This window comes from Pollicipes pollicipes, unplaced genomic scaffold, assembly GCF_011947565.3.
Source record: "Pollicipes pollicipes isolate AB1234 unplaced genomic scaffold, Ppol_2.1 Scaffold_5909;HRSCAF=7009_pilon_pilon_pilon, whole genome shotgun sequence".
NCBI lineage: Eukaryota > Metazoa > Arthropoda > Thecostraca > Pollicipedomorpha > Pollicipedidae > Pollicipes > Pollicipes pollicipes.
Window position 1 is genome coordinate 36,648 of NW_023596778.1, and position 13,512 is coordinate 50,159.

The 13,512-nt window shown below is 58.2% G+C and overlaps 1 pseudogene; it reads right to left on the reverse strand.

Annotated features, from left to right (window-relative positions):
• Positions 1-6,358: 6,358 nt before the first annotated feature.
• Positions 6,359-12,990, reverse strand: LOC119104135 (ras-related GTP-binding protein A-like; annotated as a pseudogene).
• Between the last annotated feature and the right edge of the window lie 522 nt (positions 12,991-13,512).

Sequence of the window (13,512 nt, forward strand, 5' to 3'; positions counted from 1 at the left end):
GGCCGCTCTGGTGCCAGGAGCGCGGCCTGGCGCCCCGCGGCGGCGCGGCACGTGTCGCGGTTCGCACACAGGGCGCAGCGAAGACGGGCAGGTTCTGCTGGAGTTGGTCCTGAGCCGGCGGTACAGCCGCGAGCCGGCGCCCGCTGGCCGCCCGGGTCCGCCTCGTCTCCGTCCCGGCGGCGGACGCGGCGCCGCTGACGGCCTGCGGACGGCGCTGCGTTTCAGGCGGAGCTGAAGCCGCACGTGCCGCCGCCGCCGCCGGTCCACCTCACCGACAGGCTCAACAATAACGTTTGCGAGGCGGCCTTCTGGCGCGCCGGGCCGCTGGCGCGCGGCGCGCGCAGCAGCGAGTATTTCCGCAACCGGCGGCCGGCGCCGCTCTCGGCCGAGCGCGCCGCCTTCTGGGTAGGTGGTGCGCCGGCGCGCGTCTGCGCATGCGCGCCGGCAGGCGGCGGCCTTCGACAGGCCCAGCACGGCACGCGGTCTGCACGGCGAAGCACGGACGCCACGCGGCCACGCGGCCACGCGGCGGGCTGCGGAGCATGCGCGAACGCGCCGCATGCGTGCGCCAGCATGCCGCCTGCGAACTAACCCGAGCGGCGGACCTGCGTCACCGGAGAGACTCCGACTAACGCGCGTGGTGCGTGACGGCCGCGACCGAATGCTCCGCACGCTAGCATGGCGCCGAGAGGTGGCGTTCCGCGCGCCGTGGCCTGCTGCGGCGCGGGCGTCGGTCCGGGTCGCGCCTGGACTGACGGCGGCTCGGTGGCTATTCTGTGTGTCTCAGTCCTCCGCTGTTGTCTACGTCCGGTGGACAGCTCGCTCTGCACCGTGACATTTGCTGCATGCTAATATCACTGTGTCTCCACTTTCGCTTCGTCTGTCGTTTCCAGATGTAGCAGTGATGACAGTGCCGGTTGTTTTTGCCATCGTGACCCGGCGTGTTGACTCTTTGGCGCTTAACGCGCCCCACCCTCCGCACTCTTGTCCGATGTGCGCTGCTGGACGCTGGCGCCTTACGGCCTGCTGTGATGTCCCGTTACCTCCCATGCCTGGTGCCACGCCACCCCACCCAACCCCCACTGGTCTTAAGTCGATGCTAGCCTTTTCTTGGCCATAAGACGCTCTCAGAGGAGTTTCCCCTTTCCACAAGACGTCAGCGGCTGTTGTTCGTTGACCTTACTGTGAGTCCTACACGGTCTGCGTCGTGATGTTCTCTGCCTTCCGCCGTCGCCGCTGATGCCTTGTCCTCTCCGGGACCGGCATTGCTGGCTTGTTCCGACGCCCACAAATGTGTCCGGACCCGGTGGCCTGTGCCGGCAGCGGGCGGAACCGGGACCGCCGGCCGTCTGGCGCGGCACCCCTGACCCCTGCTGACCCCGGTGACCTGTGCTGACAGCGGGCGGAGGAGCCGGGACCGCCGGCCGTCTGGCACGGCGCCCCTGACCCCTGCTGACCCCGGTGACCTGTGCCGACAGCGGGCGGAGGAGCCAGGACCGCCGGCCGTCTGGCGCGGCACCCCGGACCCGTACGACTCGATGCGCCGGCCCGGCAGTCGGACCGGCCTGGCGGAGCCCGGCCCACGCTACGTGCACCACCCCGGCTACGAGGAGGCGCAGTACGGTCCGCGGTGAGTGTCGCGCCCAGCGTGGCTCGCTCGCTGCCGGGGAGGGCATGGACCGGTGTCGTGATGCTCAATGGGAGACGGAAACTCTGGGAGTCTGGTGCAGCGGGTGCCGGGAGTTGGCAGGTCACTGCAGCAGTCGGGGAGGTCTCGTCGAGGGCGCACCCCAGGTCATACTGTCCTGCCGGGGATTTTTGTTTGGTTTGGATTAGTCTTTTTCGGCAGCAATCGTCATTTCAGCGCTTCGGTATGAAGGAGAAGGGTAATAAGCGGGCAATGCGGCAGCTGGCGTGAGAGACCCTCCCTGCCAAGCCTGACCCGGTGCTCTGTGGGGTCATTGCGGCCGCTGGGCAGAGTCAGAGCCGCCGTGAGGTCAGCTCATGGCTGACGGTGGCGGCGCGCTCCGGCGAGTGGAAGCGCTGTCAGGAGTTAGGGCGAGGCGCTGTCAGGAGTAGGGACGGGGCTGTCAGGAGTTTAGGCGAGGCGCTGGCAGGACTTGGGACGAGGTGCTGTCCTTGTCAGGCGAGGCATTGTCAGGAGTTGGGGCGAGGCGTTGTCAGGAGTTGGGACGAGGCGGTGAACGGGAACACCTGGTGGGTGTTTCTAACGGGGAGAGAGAAGAGTTAGACAGGAGTGGCAAAGAGTGGGCGCTGCCGCGTATGGCAAAATTTAGTGTCGTGACGCGTAATGCACGTGTAGCGATGTCACATGGGATGCGGAAGGCTGGTGGAGCGCTCCTGGTGGTGGGACCGGTGTTATGTCCGCATGCCTGTCAGTGTTGAAGAGCCGTCCTGGCCGGTGGTGGTCAGTCCTGGTCCCTGCCGAGCACTCTGCGGCCAGCGCCGGCTGTTGAACGGTGCGGGACGCGTGTTCGCAGGCCCAAGCGCTGGAGTGGGCAGGTACTGCTCGAGCAGCTGGAGGCCCAGTTCCGGGCGGACGCCAGGTGTGGGCTGTCGCTTCCAGCGGGGCCAGAAGCACGCGCTTGGAGGCGGACTAACGTGCATGGCCGGCGGGGGACCCTTTCCAGTGGCAACTGAGCTCGATTGGGTTGCGTTCGAATGCGGCTCCCCCCACAGACGTGGCTGGGTTGTTACTAGCTCTTGAGATCGGTTGAATGAGAGTTGGCTGGTTTGCATGTCATGGCACGTTGCTGTTCGCCATTCCCTTGCGCTGACCGCTTTTCGAACTGCTTTGAATGCGTAACTGGTGACGCCTGAGCTGGCTCGCAGTTTGCCTTCGCTTCCCTGTCGCGGCTCACCTGGACTCTGCAGGAGCATGGGGGGCCTTAAAGCTATCCGCGGGCGCTGGAACAGGATTGAAAACCTAAAGTCGGGGATGTGTGCTTATTTAACAGTATAGTACGTACTGTACTAACAGTGCGGACGCATCGACTGAAGCGAGAGCTGAAATAACCGCAGCAGTGGCGCATCTGTCTGAGTTGCTTACAGTAGCCACGCCGGTGCAGCCAGCTTTGTATCCATGACTGTAGTCATAGCGCAAGATAACTGGCCGCCGTTTTTGTCTGAGTTGCGCTGGCGGATTTCCCTGACCTGACCGATGCAGCTGAATAGATTTGTGTTCTTCGCAACTTTACAGTCTTGATGCTGCTGTTCGGAGTGCTGAGAATAGCTTTGTTGTCTTCGCAGCTTTATAGTCGTGATGCAGCTGTTCGGAGTGCTTAGAATAGCTTTGTGGTCTTCGCAGCTTTATAGTCGTGATGCAGCTGTTCGGAGTGCTGAGAATAGCTTCGTGGTCTTCGCAGCTTTATAGTCGTGATGCAGCTGTTTGGAGTGCTGAGAATAGCTTTGTGGTCTTCACAGTTTTATAGTGCGTCGTGATGCGGCTGTTGGAAGTGCTGATTCGTAGCCCGTCTTTGCGTCGTTCATTCCCTATTAATGCAGCGCGCGTTGCATGGCTGCGAGCGGTACTGTTTTGTGGCTGTGCTAGGCCGTCGCGCCGACGGTTCCGTTGTAACGCCTATCTCCGCCGCCAGCCGGCAGCACCAGGTATATCACTCGCAACGCGGCGGAAGGGTGGAGCCTCGGCCTGGTGATCGACCAATCGGCAGCTTCTACGAGTACGAGTCGGTGCAGGCGATGATGCGATTGGGTGGCGGCATGGGCGGCGGGGAGCAGTACTCCAATCGCTCGCTGCCACGTCACCACGAGCGGATTCGGTCCGTGGCAGCACACCCGCAGCCCGGCCACGGTGAGACCCGGCTTGTAGGGTAGGGAATTGGACGAAGGCATGCGGCGTCCAGTGTTGGGTTTACGACTTAAAGCGTTGGCATGATCTTTACATGATCATTGGACGAATTGTCTTCCTGATTTCATGCCAGCCTGTATTTAGATCTATCAGTTTATTCCTTATAGTAGGTGCACGATGTCGGTGCCTTATAGTCTGTACGTGATGTCACGTGCCATGTTGATGATTTGAGGATTTTCACGAATGTGCCGTTAGGACCGATCGTCTCTGACATCCGTATATATTTTTAATGAGGTTCCGGTAGTGGGGGGGGGGGGGGGCTCCTAATGGCTAGTGGATGCCCCGCCCTTCCCCCTCCAACGTCATGTTTCGTTCGATGTTGCCACCGTACAGTATAAAATTGGGACGTCTCCTTTTCGCACCGGTTTCCGTGTGGCACGTTGGAGCGCCGTTCTGCACCACCTGACACTGTGTTGGTGGCCGCCAGTTCTGAAGCACGCCATATCTGCCGGGCCGGGCGTCAGCCGCCGGCCGCAGCCGCTGGGTATCCCGACGCCGGCGCTGGGGCCTCCGTACGGCCGGCGCGGATCGGAGGGCGTGCTGCGCGGCCCGCATCGGCCGCCGCCGCTCAGCCCGCCTGGAAGCCGCGTCTGAGGCCAGCGACATCTAGTGACCGACACGCCGACTCCAGTTGTACGCGACCCCCGCGTAACTGTCGCGCTGCGTGGCCGATCCTGCCAGAAACCGATTTTAGCCGTCGCGATCGAGTGAACGGGTGCGATTCGTCCGCACCGTGACATTCCAGAACATTCCTCTGCGTCACAGCGCGCAGCGCAGGGCTGTGCAGGTGTTTTACACTTGGTACTATACACTGAGGCGGTGGACTATTTTGTACGCGAGTTTACACGGCGGCGGCGCGTGCCGCCGACCAACCGACCGCCCGTATCGTGGCGTCCAATATACTGCTGGCCGGGGCCGGCGTCGCTACGCGAACGTTCCGTCCTGAGGGGCCTTTGTCTCGGGCGCCGGGCGCCGCCCGCCGGCGCGCGGCCGGGGCTGGGCTCCATGCCGCCCGCCGGCGCGTTGGCCGCGAGTCTGACGCAGCGTCTTCCGCGCCGGCCTGTGGCGGCGTCTCGACGCGCCCCCGTGGTGCGTGTCACTTGTTCCTGGCGACGCGGCGCGCTGCATCGCTAGGCAACTAGGCCAAAGTATTGTATCTGACCGGAGCGGACGGTGAATGAGACTGGTGACTCGAAACTGGTGTTTGACTGGAACGGTGGCGAGTGCGCAGAGTGGAGCCCACCGAACACCAATGACGGCCGGGGAAGATACGTCCGATCTGATCCACTGACCGCTCAGACACAGCCGTAAATGACTGCGTTCGAGATGTATGAGACACTACAAGCGCGCAGCCGGGCGTCGGGACCACATCTCGGTCGGTCTGTGTGGTTGCACTGCTGTCCGTATGACTGATGCTGGCAGTGAACTATGCAGCCCAGACCGTTTATACCAGGCACAGAAAATGGCTTACACGGAATGTGGCCACGCTGTGATCCGGCAACACCCGGCGATCCGGCGTGCCAGTCATCGGGTCAGACAGGGTCAGATGGTGCAGCAGGTCCGATCCAGAGGCAGGTCAGGACTGCCCTGCAGCACGGCCAGGTCTCTGGAAGCACATCGCTCGGTGCTGGCAGGTGGGCTGCAGCGGTGATTTTCTCAGATATAATTCCCAGAGCAAATTTATTTTGTGTGTGCACCGGGGCAGTCATGCACGCACGATGTCGCTCTGGAAAAGCTTTTTGTCGGCAATGTAAATTGCTCATTAGCCGACTGGCCTTCCTTGTTCAAATCAGCCCTGGTCGGCGCACTGCCCACTGCGGTCAGCCTGCCCGCAGCGTGGCGGCCAGAACAGGGCGGCTTGGGAGAAAACTGATAACGCGCGGAGAGTGCGGCTGCGAGCATTTGTTACCTCTAGCATAGGGATATCAGCTCCCAGTACGAAACACTGGTTTCTCTGGTTTGAATCGTATTCGGCCGACCCTGCTGCAGCGTATAAATGAATGTTGGTGGACCGGCCGCAGCGTCAATGTGTAGATACCGCCTACAATTCAGAACGCGTTCACACGGGTGCTCAGGGTGTGACAATGCGCGCACGATGTCACTGTACGGCACTGTCAGTTAGCAATGTAAAAAGGACATTTGCCGATATGACTTGTTGAAATCGCCCTTCAAGGTGCATTGCTAACGCAGGCGGCCGGCCCGCGACGTGGCCTCCAGAATGATGTGGCTCGGGAAAAATGAATGTAGTCGCGAGCGAAGAGTGCGTCTGTTTGCATTCCATAACTGGTACAAGCATCAGTGAAGGGGACTTGGTCCGGGTAAAGCTTCATGGCATAGCGTGGCGCCACGCAAACGGTCAGGCATAGATGTAGACAACCCCGGTCTTCCATACACGGATTCATGTTTGTATATCCCAGCCGCTACTCCGTTTAGCACATGCTACTTGTCTGCGTATACACACGGCGGCTCATCTGTACTTGTAAGGCATATGTATATTTGGCTATTGCCCGGTACGTTCCTCGCCGGCTGTAGATATTTGCCGGCGCGCCACAGCTCTGTGGCCAGCCCAGCGCCCCGGGTCTTGAGTCACGCTCCCTGAGGTGTCCAGGCGTGACGCTCCCTGCCCGCCAAGGTGAGCGACTTCGGCGATTTGCACTTCTAAACATATTACGCCAGTCCCCGTCTCTGGAAAAGACGCCCGCCTCCCCCAGGCAGCGTGCGTTGCGATCTTTCCCACCCACATGGCGAAGAAACCGGAAACACTGCGTATTGGGCTACACAAGGTAATACTTTTTGTTGACGCATGACGGGCATCGAGCGCAACGCCGTACGGTGTCATAGTCAAATTGCAGAAGGTGAAGCGACAGAAATCACTGGCGAAACAACTTCCCAAAAGCTATCTGTCACGAAGTACAGTCCGCCAATGCCTAAACTGGCCGTCTCCCGACCACAAATTGCACATCGGTGGCGTGGTCGAGGCAATACATTGGCGTGCATGTCTACCGGCAAATGCCTCGCCTCGGACCACCCGCAACGACGGAAGCGAATATCAATGAATCCCCAGTAACCATCATCGGCACAAAGCCGTGTGGGACTCCACCCTCTCAGACAATAGACTGTAACGCACATGGAGTAAGTGACGCCCTACTTCGAGCTACGAAACATTACGGGCTCGTGAGCGAGCATACCACTTGATACAAAACCAGCGAGGATCAAGCCCATACACGATACAGCTCTCCCGGCACGACGAGTACGATGGATCCCGGCGGGGCATCTGAGACGCGCGCACAGCGCCTGCCCCCGCGCCATACAGTTCGCGTGTCTCATATCCGTTCCCCTATCTTCGCGACGCAGACTCCCTCCCTTCTTCGTCCACTTCTCTGCAGAGCCTCCGACGGAGAGTAAGCATCTGCATATAGGGCGCGCGTGTGTAGCGGACCGGCGCCCGACTACACACCAGGCGTACGTGCGCTGTCCTGTCCCGAGGCCCCTCCAGCGCCGGTCCGCGGGTCCGCACACGCGTGGCTACTGCTCCCACACGAGGTCCGCGTCGTCGTCGCCTCCGGCTGCTGACTGGTCTGGCGGTCTAGTCTTCAGTCTGGCTGACTGGAGTCAGCCGAAGTCAACCGGACCAGTCTTCGCTCACGCGACTCTGGCTTTTGGAGGAGCTATCTGGAGGCCACCGCCACGGTCAGCCGGGCCAGTCCTCGCTGACGCGACTCTGACTTTTGGAGGGGTTATCTGGAGGCCACAGCCGCGCAAAGCACGTCAACTCCGCGGGCGTCCGCTGGGTTCATCTGAGCACTCGTTCCTCCCCGGGCCCGGCTCAGACCACCGCCAGGTCTGCCGTCCGTAGTGGGCTGCTCCGTCAATGCCACCGACCACGAGTGGCACTGCCTGAGTCGCCGGCGGCCCCGGGCGCCCCGACGCAGACGTCCCGCCGCCTACCGCCGATCCATCAGCTCTAGCCGCTCGAACTGGCGGCGCGCGTTCCGCAGGTTCATGATGGTCGACGCCGAGGCTGTTGGATAAGGTAAACGCCCCGTCAGCGACAGCGGTCGGCGTGCGTCCAGCTACATCGCATCACGGGATAGACACAGCGCGTTGAAACCTGGCACAGCTTGTGAGCGGTGAGCAAGTCAACCTAGGTTCATCCCATGCTCACAGCATGAGACGGATACGCAGGTCACTCCTTGTTTCCACTGCGTACAGACCAGAACGAATTCTGCGGTGCAAAAACTTGTGCCAGCATCGTTGCCGTTAGCTTCCAAGAGGACCACGTTGACCACGCTAGCTGCTATACGGGATGAATCACACGAGATAGTGGTTGCATCTTCATATTTCCTTTCGCGATTGTCCTCCCGGAGCGACCCCCACCAGACGCCATCCCACCCCCAGTGTTGCGTGCGGTTCTCTGCGGCCGCTGGCTATGCGGTCCGTGCTGCTCTCAGTCCACCTTCCCTCGGGGACATACTCGCGGATAGAGCGGTCTGCACCGCTCTCTGTCCACCTCCCCTCGGGGGCCACGGAAAGAGCAGTCTGTGCTCCTCTCTGTCCACCTCCTCTCGGGGGCCACGGAAAGAGCAGTCTGTGCTCCTCTCTGTCCACCTCCTCTCGGGGGCGTACTCACGGATAGAGGTGTCCGACAGGATCACCATGCAGTATGTGTTGGCGGTGAACGTCTCGATAAATGCCGAGAAGTTAGAGTTCCGCACCTCCATACTTTGACACTGCGCCGCCAGCTTGCTGCAGGAGCACAAAGGGCGCGTCGGTTCGCAGTACAGACGTGATATCGGTCAACGCGGAACACGCCTATTCCACCAAGCACTGCTTGCGCTCGCTTCCTCTCAGAGGCTGAACATCTCCCGGCCCCATGCGACTAGACTTTGCGCGGGCGTCCAGGGAAGGCACGTGGACTCAGCACCGCACCACCCGCACCGACCCGCAGATACTCAGCACCGCACCACCCACACCGACCCGCAGATACTCAGCACCGCACCACCCACACCGACCTGGAGCTACTCAGCACCGCGCCACCAGTACCGACCTGGAGCTACTCATCACCGCGCCATCCACACCGACCTGGAGCTACTCAGAGCCACGCCACCCACATCGACCCGCAGATACCCAGCACCGCACCACCAGTACCGACCCGCGGTTACTTAGCGCCGCGTCACCCACACCGACCTGGAGCTACTCAGCACCGCGCCATCCACACCGACCTGCGGCTACTCAGCACCGCGTCATCCGCACCGACCTGCGGTTACTCAGCACCGCAACACCTACACCGACTCGCAGATAATCAGCACCGCACTACCTACATCGACTTGGAGCTACTCAGCACCGCGCCACCCGCACCGACCTGGAGCTACACAGCACCGCGCTGCCCACACCGACCTGGAGCTACTAAGCACCATGCCACCCGCCCTGCCGCTACTCAGCACCGCGCCATCCGCTCCGACCTGCACCTGCTCAGCACCACGCCACCCGTACCGACCTAGAGCTCCTCAGCACCGCACCATCCGCACTGACCTGCAGCTGAGCTTGAACTGTTTGATGATGTTGGAGACCTTCTCGAGCCGGTGAGGGTCCTTGTGGTCCTTGCGCTCGCAGCAGCTGATCACCAGGAACGTGGCGCGCTCGAACAGCAGCACCTCGTCAGCGTCTGGGGCAGGGCAGCGCGCGCCACTCAGAGCACCGCTCGGGACCACCTGCTGCGCCGCCGGCCGCTCCACGTGCGGCCCAGCCAGGCCGATGGCGAGACTACACAGGCATGCAAGGTGCATGCCAAGTGTCTGCCCGGCATGCTAAGAGCACGCCAAGTGTTCGCCAGGCATGTCAAGTGCATGCCTGGCAAAGTCAATGGGAAATGTTGTTAGGCGCCAGCACTCCGCACATCCCTTGATGGTCACGCAAAGAAAAGCTGGCGCGTCAGATAGCATTGCATGAATGTCTAAGGTGACAGCAAAATCCTTGCGCTTGTCTGTGGCACGTCGATCACCGCGCTGTTATGTGGCGTGGAGGAACTGCCATAGTCCCGGAAGAGGCTCGTAAGACAAGCCTGCCGAGTTCCATTCCTGCACCTGACCACCATTATAACAGTGGGAAGCGCTGGAAGCAGGACAGCTCTGCTGACCCACCGATGATGTCGGCGAACTGTTTGAGACACGACTCCAGCATGCCCACGTTCGGGATGAGCCGGTACACGATGCTGGACCAGGCCTGCCAACAGAGGCCCTCCACATCATCCGCACCAGGGCGGCCGTGTCACGCCAAGGCGGCCGCCGTCAGCTTCAGGGCAACCCGCCTGTCATCCACCAAACCAAGCTCCGACACCAATAGGCACGTCAACAAAGTCTTAACGTCAACGACAACGTCTTAAATACCGGCCAGCCCCTCCACAGCTGACAAGCGAGTACGGCGGCAACACCCTGACGTCCAGAATCCGGAGATGGGGCTCACCTTGTACAGGGTCTCGTCCCAGATGGAGGTCTTGAAGCACGTGATGTCGAGCGGCTTACTCCTGACACGCAGCTTCCTCTTCGCGCTCGCGAAAGACCTGTCAACCAGAATCAAACACACTTTCTCTAATTTCCATGACCATCCTGAGAACATGCTGAACAGATCAGCACGGGCGCTACACATAAGAAATGATCCCGAAATGTTCCAGGCGATCCCCCTCCCCCCCCCCCCCCACGCGCATCTCAAAATCATTATAAGCAAGACGCCTGTCCCGAATGGTAAAATCCGCTGTCTCTTTTTGCATGGACACAGCAGTACAACGCTGCTTACACACCGCTAACCATGTTCCTTGACCCATCTTGTAAGCCTCGGTTTTGGCGTTCGCCGCCTCATGGTAAAACCAGGTTCCACAATACACTTTGTAAGACACGTTTTGAGCGCAAGCTGCCTGACTTTAAGGCTGTCCGATGTGTCGCGAGGTCTTCGGACCGGCGACGCATAGCCCCCGACGGCCTTCAGGGGGACCCACCTCCTCACGGGAGTCCTCCCGCAGCAGGTCCATCTTGTGGATCAGACAGAACACCTTGGCGTCGCGCGAGTTCTCCAGCAACGCCTCCAGACACGACTGGTAGTAGTGGAGGTCCTTGTCCAGCTCGCGAGACTCGATGTCGAACACGTAGATCAGCACCTCCACGTTACGAAATATGCTGTCGCGCTGGCTGGCGAAGTAGTTCTCCATGAATGCCTCCTGGCCTCCGCAGTCCCACAGATTCAGCATCAGGTTGCCCAGGAAGCGGACGTGGCAGTGCTCGACGTCAACTGCGGACCGGATCCGGCCGGCGCCGCGTCACACGAGCCTCGCCGGTCACAGAGTCACTCGCTCCGACGCATGGCACAACAGGTCGCCCAATCCAACTCATGAAACATCAGGCCACCCGCTCCAACTCATGGCACAACAGGTCGCTCGCTCCGACTCTGGCACAACAGGTCACTCGCTCTGACTTTGGCACAACAGGCCACTCGCTCTGACTCCGGCACGACAGGTCACTTGCTCCAAATCGTGGCACAACAGGTCACTCGCTCTGAGTCTGGCACAACAGGTCACTCCCTCTGACTGATGGCACAACAGGTCACCCACTTTGACTCATGGCACAACAGGTCCCTCACCTGACCCTGGTGCAGCAGGTTGTCTGCTCCAACTCATGGCACAACAGGTCATCTACTCCAACTCACAGCATAACAGTACACTCACCCCCACTCATGGTACGACAGGCCACTCACTCCAACTTGTGGCACAACAGCTCATATGCTCTGAGACTCATGGCACACCAGGTCACCTACTGTGACTCATGACACAACAGGTCACTTGCTTCGACTCATGGAATATAAGGCCACCTGCTCCAACTCATGGCACAACAGGTCACTCACTCCGACTTCGGCGCAACAGGTGGCGCATCTCGAACATCTTAGTGTCAAGTTGGCTCAGTTAATTATCATGGCCTGCTGATATTCAGGAATGGATCAGCCAACAGCAGCTTCGGTCACAGTCACACACTGGGAGAATCAAGATGGAGCTGCATGTTGAGCATGCACAAGTGTGTTTTGCAAATATTACTCACTGGTTGCACCCAGCCGTCGTGTATCGCGAGCAATGTAGTTGGCAAAGATGATGGAGCGCATGCTGGTTTTTCCTGAGCCACTCTTCCCCATCAGCAGAACCTGTGATCAAGAAACCAGACACACATGTACATACTGATAACACTTTAAAGAAAATAATGTCTGTCTGTTACAATGGAATAGAAGAAATCCAACAAAAGCCCTTGTGTGGTGCTGTTCAGGCTGAATTTCTTCTTAAATGAGAACTGTGACGGTCTCATCAATACCTGGCTTACAAGAAAGGTTGGAAATGTGATCTGGACATGAGGCAAGTCATGCTGCTTGTTTCTAACTTGCATTCAAACCTCAAGTACCTCTGCACAGACAGGAAGATGGTATGCTGTAAAATCTAACACAGAGTTTATATGACGATAATATTGATCGTCAGGATTGTTTCCCTTAAATGTGCTGTGCATGCCTAGAAGCTGTGGTGTAAAGCTATCTTAGCAAGATAGATCAGTGGTCATAACTACATGCTGAACTGTAGAACAATCTGAAAAGGCACTGTTTTAGGTCATAAACCTGCCATCACTGGATTGTAGTTTGGTGGTAGATTTTCAAACATGACTTTTTGTGCACTTTGGCCATGGTCTTGTAATTCTTGTGTTCACCCTAATCATATCAAAGTTGATTTCAACTATGGCTTGCATTTCCTGGCTACCCCACTAGCTGGTTCCACACAAATACAGTTGGGCAATCCCACAGCCTTACTGACAGCACCAAATGGGTCAACTTGCAGCAAAGCATTTTGCATTTCTTAATGTGAGGCAGAAGCATTACACATGTTGTGGTTGCATGATGCATGACATATCTGACATACTGAGAGTATGTAACAAAAGAGCATAATAGATAAGGTGTACACATGCAAGAACTTTAGGCACTAACCTTCTTTTTCAAAGTCACACTCATCTTGAAGGTGATATCCTTTTTTACTTGATGTTACGAATCACGTCTGAAAACCAAGCCTGTAAAATGCAGGTGCAGTAAAAACAAAACAAAAATGCTTAACTTTCTTATTTCTGTGTGCCATTGTCATAAATTATTTAAAACAATGTATCCAGACCACCTGTTGCAAAACACAGAGAACCATCATCTAAATTGGAATATATGAAATCGCTGCATGAAAGCAGCAGCATGACTGCTACACTTTTTTATTTAACTTGACATTTGGTTGAAATTGTGCATGCTCTCCTATTAGTCGGTGAGAGCATCTATAACATACTTAACAAAGAGCTTTTAAAACTATTGTTCAAATGTTGAGATACACTTTATTCAAGTTTGCATTTTAGATGTTGTGACATTTATGCTATCATCTGAAGCCACAATAAAAATTTCCTCAAGTATGAACAATTTTCTTTAAGCTTCACTCAGATAAAAGCCCAGTGTGGTCAAGATCCAGTGTACATTTCGGAAAGGAGTGAGCTTCATGGGCATCAGCTGGCCCTGTCAAAGTGTTGCTCAGATGTGACATTCCCATGGCACTGAAAGTCCATGGAGCCAGGGGC